This window comes from Alligator sinensis, unplaced genomic scaffold (assembly GCF_000455745.1).
Source record: "Alligator sinensis unplaced genomic scaffold, ASM45574v1 scaffold709_1, whole genome shotgun sequence".
Classification (NCBI taxonomy): Eukaryota; Metazoa; Chordata; order Crocodylia; family Alligatoridae; genus Alligator; species Alligator sinensis.
In genome coordinates, this window is record NW_005842208.1 from 36,555 (window position 1) to 47,459 (window position 10,905).

General features: G+C 53.2%; 1 pseudogene; it reads left to right on the plus strand.

Moving 5' to 3' along the window:
• Positions 1-350: 350 nt before the first annotated feature.
• On the plus strand, positions 351-4,509 carry LOC112550795 (annotated as a pseudogene).
• Positions 4,510-10,905: the final 6,396 nt, after the last annotated feature.

Below are 10,905 nucleotides of genomic sequence, written 5' to 3' on the forward strand. Positions count from 1 at the left end.
GCTTGGACACCACAGGCCCCAAGAGAGGCCCAGTGGGGGTGGGAGGACCGGGCCCAGGGCCCCTCTCCAACTGCCATGTACAGCACCAGACACAGCTTTGTGATGTCATGCCCCCATGTCATTCCATCGCTATGGAGACCAGGGGGGCGGGGTATAAATAGCAGCGCTGGGTTCCACCTGTTCGGTCTCAGCTCAATCAAGAGACTCAGCAGCGTAGAGCATAATGTTGGCAGTTATTGAGTTAGTAGTGAGGAGATAGGATAGGATAGCTTAGAGTGTAGTATTAGTTAGATAGAAGAAGTTTAGATAGTATATAGATATAGATAACTTGAAAATTACATAGATAGGATAGGACATAGTGTAGGAAATAGTGTAGATAGAGAAGACCCAGAGTGACCTCTCCCTTTGCGAAGCCTTGAGGCTTAAAAATGGCTCTGCAAAGATCCAGCAGCCCAGCAAAGCTGCCTATGTTGTCCTCAGCACCCAAACCCCAGCAGGCACAAGACCCCTCAAACTCCACAGTTGTGGTAGGTGATGGGGTGTGAACAGCCAGAGTCCTCCCGCAGGGCCTGAGCACAGGATAGCTTCTGCCAGGACCAGGGCTGCTGCTGCCCATTGGCAGGCCGAGGGCTGGGGGTGGGAGCCTGGCGCCTGGGCGCTGCGCAAGAGGTGGCAGGGGGGCTTCTGCTGAGCATCTCTTCTCCTCCTCCAGCTCCCCCAGCTGCACGAAGCAGGAGGACAACAGGGGCAGCTGCTCCTACAACCTCCTCCTGGCCAGCCAAAGGCCAACTGGAGAGGAGCTCGGCTGTGGGCCCCCGTCCAGGACCTGCCGCTGTGCTCTATCTACTCCTCCGGATTGCAGACCTCCGGACACTCAGTCCCAGCAGCACACTCAGGGCTGTCCCCAGCGCTTGTTCTGTGCTCCAGGCTGAGTGCACAGGAGCTGCTCCAGGGCTGTGCTGAGATTTGGGCACTGAAGCCTTCCACCTGCCTCTGGGAGAACCGGGCTTTTTGCATCTGTCAGCAAGTCGAGTGCCTGTAGGCTGGTCCAGCAGGGTCCTGCCTGCAGTGCTGCGGGCATTCACTCAGTGCAGGGTCAGTCAGAGAAAGCAAGGCTGGGAGGAGCTGATGTGGTGCTGTTCCTGGAAAGGGCTGCCTCCAGGACTGCAGGATCCAGGCTGTGGCAGGCCATCCCTGCTGGATGCTGGGCTTCCCCAGAAACCAGACTTCCACTCCCCTCATCCCAAGAACCCTGCAACTCCCCACATTCCCTTGAGGAAGGTGGACCAACCCCTTCCCAATACCCTGACCTCCCGCGGAGCAGAGGGGCAGAAGTGTGGGTTAGACCTCCCAAAAGCAGTGTCCAGGGCGGGTTTTCAGCAGGCAACAGGGACCCAATTTCCATCTTCCTGGGCCAGTACTAGTATATTTTGCTGGAATTGAACACAGTCAGCTCCGCAGTGGCTAAATGAGTGTGTGGACAGGGGAGCCCTATACGTGCCTGGCGTGCATGCCCCGTGGAAGGCTGCTTTCCCAAGCATGACCCATGCAAATGGTGCCTGTCAGAGAAGCAGGATTCAGGTACCTGGCTCGGAGCAGAGCTGCCTCCTGCAGCCGCCCTGGGCAGGCCCACCCCAAAGTCCAGGCAGCCCCTGGCTAGCATGATAGGGTGCTGTGGGCCCAGGGCATGTAGGCTGGCAGCAGCTCCTTGAAGCATGGGCTCCGATGCTGGCCCGTGTCTGCCAGGGGCTGCTAGTAGCCTGCTTCTCCCGTCCCGGCCATTGTGGGCCAGCGCAAGGAGGCCTCAGAGAAACTGCTTCTGCACCAACAGGACATCCAGAGCAACCAGGAGAGGGAGGCACAGGAGCAAATAAAGAAAATGAAGAAGGAGAGGCTCCTAATAAACAAGGTGCAGGGCCTGGTGGCTCATGAGATATGGGACCGCCTGCAGCAGCTTCACCAGCAACAGCTGAGGGTATGGATGGCATTGGCAAGGGTGGTGGGGATTCAATCCCTATCAGTGCAGGCGTGGGCTTACCCCACATGACACAGGGAGCTGCACTGACCCAGCTGCCTGAGAGCAGGATCAGATCCCCAGCACATCCTGGGCAATCAGAACCAGAAAATGGTATGGGTCTAGGGGCAGGGGCCTGCAGAGCGTGAGTGGTGGCTGGAATGACTTGCTCTGGTCTCAGCATCGCCTGGCCTAAAGGAAAGCAGTTAAGAGTCCTGTGTGCTCATGGCACTGCACATGTGTGAAAGCTGAACACTGAAGGCTGCAAGCAGGAGCACTGCACGTGTGTGTGTGTGTGTCAGCATGTGCGAATGCTCTGTGTGCACAGCACTGTGTGAGCACTGCACACGCATGTTAATACTGCACCTGGTTGTGTGGGGCTGCTGGACACATATGTGCACCTGACATTGCCTGTGTGAGAATGCTGCACGGGCATCAGTGCCTCAGCACGCGCACACACACACACACACACATACACACACACGCATACACACGTGTCATAATATGACTGCTCTGCCCGTGTGTGCCAGTGTGTGGAGGGGTCAGTGGCTCATGGAGCTGGGGCTGTGCTGTGGCAGGTGTAGAAAGCAGAGGTCAAGGCGCAGCAGAAAGCCCTCCATGAGAAGGAACCAGGGACGGCCCGCCTGAGGACCCTGCAGCAGAGGGCTGGCGTCCAAGCTAAGAAGGTAATGCACGCAGCTGCCTCTGCCCTCGCTCCTGCCCAGCTGCTCTGGCAGGCTGAGAACCAGCAGAGCGGGAGGGCCTCACCCACACGCACCCCAGGGGAGGAGTGGGGGATGCTTCCCCCTGTGACTGCAGTAGGGCAGACCCAGCCCCACCTGGCTGGAGCCCCTGGCTGAGCAGGATGTGGCTGGGCGTGCAGCAGCCTGGGCTCAGGAGAGAAGACATTTTCTCTCCAAGGCAGCAGACAAAGCTCTGCAGCTTGCCTGGGTCCTTCCAGCATTGCTGTGGCAGCCAGCACTGCACATGGAGCTGGGAGAAGAGGCAGGCAAAGGCAGCCTGGGGGTCGGGGCTGGCTCCCCAGGGGAGCAGGGGCAGCGTCTGCACCTGGCTCCTTGTTGCCTGGGCCACGCAGTCAGGGCTTCCCTCCTGGCAGGACATGCTCCAGGCCAAGCAGCACCAGGAGACCAGGGAAAGGGAGGAGCAGCAGAGCCTCCTGGAGCAGATGGCCTGCAAGGAGCACCAGCAGGTCAAACAGACCAAGCGGCACTGCAGCTATTTCTAGCAGGTCGTCAGTTAGGGCAAGGAGTGGCCTGGCCCTGCGGCAACAGTGGGGTCCCAGGTGCTGGAGAGTGTGCCTGCGGGGACACTGGGCTGGGCCATGTCAGGCCTGCCCTGTGCACCTCTCGGTGAGCCTGGGGGGCACGAGCTGCGGTGGAGACGACCCAGCTCAGGCAGATGCAGGGCCCTGCGCCTGCGGGAGCGGGACAGGGCAGCCCCTGGCAGGAAGGTCATGGCCCTGCCTGTCTGCTGTGGGGAGGACAGGCACTGCCCATGCACAGGGCTGGGCTGGCCCCTGTCATGGGCGCTGGTGTCTCCCCCAGGAAGCAGCAGGAGCAGGCACTGAAGGTGCAAAGGCAGCAGGAGGAGAGGGTGGCCAAGCAAGTGGAGTACGGCAAAGCAGTGCGGTGCCTGGTGCTGGAGCGCCAGGATCAGCTGGTGCACAAGTGGGCCATCCGCTTTGAGTCTGGGAAGCACCAGCAACAGGACATGCAGAAAACCCCAGACTGCAATGGCCAGCTGAAGAGAACCAGGATGCAGGAGCTCTGGTGAGGGTTGGACCACGTGGGGGTGGACCGTGGGCGCCGATCTCAGGGTGATGCCCACCAGCATCCAGCACAACTCATGCTGTCTCTTCCTTCCCTCCCCCTTCACCACATCCTGGGGCAGGCTGAGCCCCTGAGACTTGCCAGGTGGTGCAGGAGTGGGGCTGGGGCCCAGGCTGCTGGCTGAGGGCAGGGCAGCTGTAGCAGGGCTGGGCATGGCAGTGGCTGGAGGCAGGTCACTGCTGTGTGCTGCCCAGAGCCTGCCTTCTTGCCTCCAGCTCTGAGCTTCCCTCCTGCCCTACACGCTCCCGTGTTCACCGGGGCCTGGGTCTCCCCATGGGAACGAAGCCCTCACAGAGTCCCTCCAGCTGCATCAGCCCTGCTCCCAGGAGGCTGAGGTGCCAGAAGTGTTGCTGGGCCCCTCAGGGCTGGCTCCAGGCCCTGACACAACTGGAACCCCCATGGCTGGTGGCCCCATAGCGTGACCTGCTCCGTGGTGGTGGTCTGGGATTATACACATATTTTTCCGGTTTCCAGAGCCACCGTCCTGCCTGACAAATACTGCAGAGCTGTGGAGCACAAGGGCTTGATGAAACCAGGCCCCAAGGACTGAGAGTCTCCCTGTACTGCCCAGCCTAACCCAGGGGGGTCGTGTGAGGCCTCTCCCCGGCCTAGACTTATTTTCATGTTTTATTTCATAGTTTTAGAAAGAGCGTAAATAAAACTGTTCATGGAGCTAGCCGTGTCCATTGCCGTCGTTCACTAGACACACTTGTCACACGTGTATATGCAAGCTAAAGAAAGGCTGAGCTAGTTTAACCAAAGAAGGCAAGGAACCAACATATACTTTTCAACTGACCTAGTAACTAAAGAAAACAAAAAATTAAATATACATTTCAAGCAGAACCTGTAAGTGGTGCACTTAATACAGGAAAGGTGTCATGTATATGACAAATGCCTGGGCATGCATGCTATGCCTTGCTAAACACATCCTCATATTGCTCCAAACAGGCATCCAATGTCTGAGGTGTTACAAATGTCTCGATCATTCAATGTCTGGCTGGGGGTTGTAAATGGATCATCACTGGTACAGGCTATGGCAGATTTGCCCCATTGTTAAACAAATACCCAAAGACAGGTCCAGTAACCAATACCTGTAGGTATCCTGTTTAGCCAATCAAAGCCCATCACATGTGATTGACTTACAACTTCCAGACTGATGAAATACTGCCAGAAAGACAAGTTTTCACACCTGAACAAATCCAAACCTGGAATCCAGGCAATTTAACAGTTGTAATGTAATGGGTCCCCTTTTCCTCCCTGTTTTGTTCAAACTTTAATCAACCAACCATCAAAGAAAAATGCTTTGAAGCTATACAATTAAATAGTGTAAAAGCAAAACAGAATTGCCAGCACGGTGTGCAGTCCAGGAGAAACAGAAAAATCACTATAGCATCACACCCAGCTCAACCAATGAAGGGTCCTGGTTGATTAAGGCTGCAATACTGGACCAGCTTCCTGCCTGTGCTGGTAAAAAAACACTGCTGCAGCTAAATATGTACTAGGACATTCTGTGATAGCGCATTTTATTTTGGAAAATAATCTTTTTCTCCTTTTTTTCAGAGGTTGTTTGTGGTATTGTTACTAAAGCCTTTCTGTTATTAATCGAATGAGGTGTCATGTCAATCCTTAATTACACTAGGTTTAAAAACCCGCTTTGAACTGCAACCAATTGGGGCTTCTCCGGGATCCTAATGTGGATTGACAGCAGAAGTGCTTGTGGAACTGTTTTCTTTGGTGTGTTTCTTGCTGTTGCAAGCTAGTGTTTGGAACAGGGAGCCAGATTTTGTGTGAGGCTGTTTTTGTTCTTCAGAGCTAGAATTTGGGTACAAAAGTGTGGGGTCACTCCGCACCCCCAGATATAGCTCAAGCACTTCAGACCTGAGTGGAAGGGAACCTACCTGTTGGGGGCAATCCCTAAAACCCCACAGTGGGAAAAGGGTAAGAGTAACTACAAAAAGGTACTAAGGAAGCTGAAAAAACTGCTTTACCATGGCAGCATCAATTACCTCAGTTATGAGCATTATATTTAAACAATTTATCCAGGAACAAAACTTAAACAAAGAACTCTGGGAGACTGATGTATTCATAGTCCCCATGGCATGGGAAAATCTATGTTCCCAGTAGGAAGTTCTGGCAGCTACAGACAAGTCCAAAATTGGAAAGAAAAAAGAAAGAAAAAGATAGGAAATGAGCATTTATGCAAGAGCTGTTTCAAGTATGTTATGGCCTGCAGCAAGATGTTATTCACTTACAAAACAAAAGGGAAAACCAAAACTGAGGAACTGGGGCTGCTAAAAAGCAGGCACAAGACAAAACTGCAGACCAAGAATTGGAAATTGTGGCTGTCAAAAAGGAAACAGAAAACTGGAAAGCTAATGCTCAGGTACTCGCAGCGCAAAACCTCAGCCCCATTAATGCTGTGATATAGCAAGGAGAAAAACGAAGGGAAGCAGAGGGAAAAGTTGAAAACCTACGGTGCTTGTACACATTATTGGGTTTTTCTAGCTAAAAAAATTCTCTGTTTTTATTTCACTCTCACAGTGTACCACGATGATTCCCCTTACTATTTTGCACGTAACGCATATGTAACGTGTTTACCACTAATAATTGGTTAATGTGCTATTACTAGTAAAAGATGTTAGAGGGCATCTCATAGCAATTTTACCCTCCTGACCTCCTAGTACAAAATTACAACAGGGGCTAGTTTAGGAATATCTTTTGCAATTGGTTTCGTTGTTGGGGGTTTTTTTGAGTGGCTTGGTTAAATTCCTCCTTCCCGCCCAATTTTCTACCGTTCACCCTCCAATTCATTTTTGGGTGCTCAGGGAGGCTCAGGAAATGGTTGGAACAGAGCTGTCAGAGAGAACAGAGGGCAGACCATACTACATGTAATCAAGAAATTGCCACCCTTAAAGAGAAATTAAAAGCCTCTAAAGGGACAAGCTCAGCACTTCACCCCAAGGCAATTCAAACCTTTACTGCAGAAACTCTAAAACCTCCCCCATATAGCCCAAAGCCTCCAGACTCGGCATGTCCAATTACTACAGATCACAAAACCCCAATGTCACCAGAAGTCCAAGCCATGTCTATCAGGCCCCCCACCCTGGAATAGGCAGGACTGTGCCTATGGCCCCTGCCATCACCCATATGACACCGATTTTAAATGAAAACAGTGAGGTCACTGGCACACACTCACGTGTTGAATATTCCCCACTTCCTCCTGTACAGGCAGCTGCTCTGGCGAACCTGATGCCTTAGCAAACAGTAAAGCTGAATTTGCCCTCACCCCACTAGAAGGAATTGGGATCCTGGGGATGTATGCATTAGCAACCCTTCATGACACAATAGATCTTTCAAACTTGTTCAGCTAGGGGTGTGGCGGGCAGTAGGGGGCACTCCTGTGCCTAGACACCCACCTCAGTACGCCCCACCAAAAACCCAGCTTTGGATGCCTCCCCAGGGGCACCTAACTTTTGGTCAACCCCCTTTCTGGAGCACACCTGCAAGCCTGGGGTACCGCTGCCACCACCCAGACTCAGGCTTTTGTCTGGGCCCTGTGCCACCCAGGATATACAGACCCTGTAGACCTTGGGATCACGGAGTGCTTCTATTAGCCTAAAGCATAGCAAGTAGCCTCCCTTAGTCAGGCGAGCCAAGGGAATGCAAAGGCATGCCCATTCCCTCTCAAACATGTGCAATAAGGCTTGCTCTGATAGATAGCTTTAATGATTGGAGAGGGAGGGCCTAGGGAAGGAACCTTTCTGAACTCATTCCTTGGACGAACCATAAACCAGTATTGTCAAACCATGGCTGACACTGGTTGGTCAGTTTTAAAACATTCAGCACCCTCAGGTGAGAGTTTAGGGTTACAAAGGACAGAGGATAAGCAAGCTCTCCCCCCTGCCTCAGGAATTTGCAACCCTGTTATCATGGAGACCAGGTGCCTCCTGCAGCCCAAGTTTGTAACTAGAGAGTGTGGATGGGGGGGGGGGGGTTAGACTGTAGCCCTACACCAGAGACACAGGCAAGCAGACAGGCTTATTCCTCCACACTGGGATAGTGCAAAAAACCATAATCCAGAAACTATATTCATCCATGCAGCACATATATGTTCAGCCCTTAAGGCACCCAAATCTTTAAAGCTGCCTGAGTGACCCCCTGATGTCAGAGACATGGAAAACACTGTCCCAAGGGTCTGGGTTCAGTCAAAATTAGATTGTGGATAGGTTGATGCCCAAGAGAAAGGAACAGGATTAGGTCCACCCCCTCAGAGACAGTATTGCTTTCCAGCAGCTGCAGGGCACTTGTCTATGGCATCGGCTTTTTTTCACTAAATACATTCCTGTGTTTTTTTCTACTCTCGTAATGTACCATGACTAATGACCTAACATGTACGTAATTTAGCACATGATGGCTAATATGCTATTCCCAGTAAAAAACGCTAGGGGGCACATCATAACAATTTTACCCTCCTGCCCTTGCATTAGTAATTTACACCAGGGGTGTTTTAAGATACCATTTGATTTTGTTGGCAGGAAATGTTATTGGCTTTCCTTGAGAGACACCCCTATTTTGAAGGTTTTAAGTTCAATAAGCAGTGCTTCTCAACTCCTGCAAAGCCTTCCTTCCCCTCACAAGGGTTGGCATCAGGGGTCGGCCAGGCAGGCATCCACCCAAAGGGAATGCCCCAAGCGTGTTCCCGCACTTGCCTCCCAGGAGGAGGCACTACATGGTGGTTTTCCAAAACAATTTCTTATGCTCGCTCCTAAACTCCCCCCTGCATTCCTTCCCTCCCTCCTATTTTTTAGCTACGCTGCATGTTGCTCCCGCCAGTCACAACAGGAAGAAGAAAAGAACGCACTCACAAAGGCTAAGAGGCATGAACAAAGTGTGCCCCTGGAGGCTTTTGGGGCACAGCAACCACCCGCAGGCAGTGGCAGCATGGTGGCAGTGTTGGCAGGGAGGGGCGGCAAGTGCCCGCAGACACCGCTGCTGGCGGCCAGCAGCAATCGGCAACCACCCACAGATGCTGCCGGCAGTGTTGGCGGCTTCTGTGGGGGGGGGGGTAGGGGGTGGTGAGTGGCGACTGCCCACAGACATCGCCGGCAGTCAGTGACACTTCTTGCTACTGTCTGTAGGAACTGCCGGCAGCATCAGCGGCACTTCTTTCAGGGGTTGCACTGCCAATCTCAGGGGTGCGCCCTAGTGCTGTGCAAAATGGCACTGTTCGTTTTGACTTGAGTTTCGAGGTTTCAATGGAACAGTTTTGTTTTGAATTTCATTTCAATTTGAAACAGCTGTTCTGTTTTGCTTTGTCGAAACAGTGAGGCTGTTTTGACGCTGTTTCAACGTTTCGCCCGTTAGTTATAATGCGGAAGCTTGAAACATCCTCTCTCATGTGGGAGGCAGATCGGGGCTGTGGGCCCCGATCTGCCTGCCAGATGAAGGAGGAAAGCTGGTGCTGCCGCCTGGGAGTGGGGAAGGGAACTGAGCCCAATTGCTCGGTTTTCCTCCCCAGCACTAGATCAGGCTGGGGTTGGGAAGTCAGCCCAGCTGGGCTGAGTTCAGATCCCCCACGCTAGTTCAGGCTGGGGACAGGAACAGAGGAATCAGGATCAGTTCATTTCCCCACCCCAATTGCAGCACTTGGGAGGGGAACTGGGTCTGGCTGGGCTGACTTCCCATCCCCAGCCTGATCTAGCGCAGGTTGTCTGAAACAAACAACTAGAGTGCGAGCGTTCAGACAGGAGCTGGTAGCCGTGCCGCCATGATGGTGGTGGCGAAGCATGGGGCAAGGCCAGGTCTGCTAATAGCTGCAGCCTGAGGCAACAGCAGTGACGGCTGGTGGGGCAAGGCCCTGGCTCTGGCCCGAAGCACTGGGGGAAGGAGGGAGAGAGTGGGCATGGCCCTGGTATGGCCCAAAGCGGCAGAGGCGAGGGGAGGAGAGGGGAGGAGAGGGGAGGGGAGGCGGGGACTGGACCCAGCCTGAAGTGGCAGAGAGGAGAGGGGAATGCCCCAAAGAAAAAGCGGGGGACTGGCGATGGCAGTGGCGGGGAGGGGGAAGCGGCTGCAGCCCCAGCCTGGCACAGCCCAAAGTGGCAGGTGGGGGGCGGGAAAGAGCCCTGGGGAGGGGACCAGCCACGGCCATGGCCCCAGCCCTGGCCGCAGCCTGAAGTGGTGGTGGGGAGGAGACCAGGATCAAGACTCAGACCTGGATCGAAGCAGCAGGGCGAACCTGGGGATCGGCCCCAGCCCCGGCAAGGTTGGTAGGGGGCAGATGAAGGCTTCTGTCCCCGCCCATCATTCTTGACAGGCAATTTGCTAGTACATTCATAATACCGAAAAAAATGGAAAGAATCAATACTTGGATTTATAAAAATGTACCTCACTCATGGTTTGCTAAAACCTGAATGGAAACATTCATACGGGAATTTTTATGTAAAACAGAATAATCTGCCTCCTGTCATCTGTATCCTCGCATCAAAAAGCAGACAAAGACCTATTCCAAAACTTAGAGCCAGCATGGGGGTGGGCTGGCGTTGTTATCAAGGCTGAGTAAGATTCCTTGAGTACCAGGGATCCCCGTGCCAAGGACAGCTGCCCCCAAAATAGTGTCGGGAGAGTCCCAATAGGCCTACTCCATTCCCACCCGCCCCCAGCCATCCCAAAACAACCACATGCCACCCCAATACAACCCAGACCCCTCGCCCATGTCCCCCAAACACCACACCCCCTACCCAACATCATGCATGGAGTATGGCCTCTCTTCACATGCCGTACAGAGACCTCCCCAGAGCCCGTTATGAACCAAGTATGGAAGAAAACTTTATCTCAGACAGACTTTATTCAATGACAAAGTAATAGAAAATGCAAGATGAGACATAAAAATGATGAATTAACACTATTACAGAGCACATTCCCTCTCATGAGCAGACATGATGTGTTCTGGCAATTTCTGATGACAGCTCCTCTGCTGCTGTTTGCCTGTACTTCTAACCCAAATGCACCCAAAGCACCCAAATGCACACACTACGCTCATGT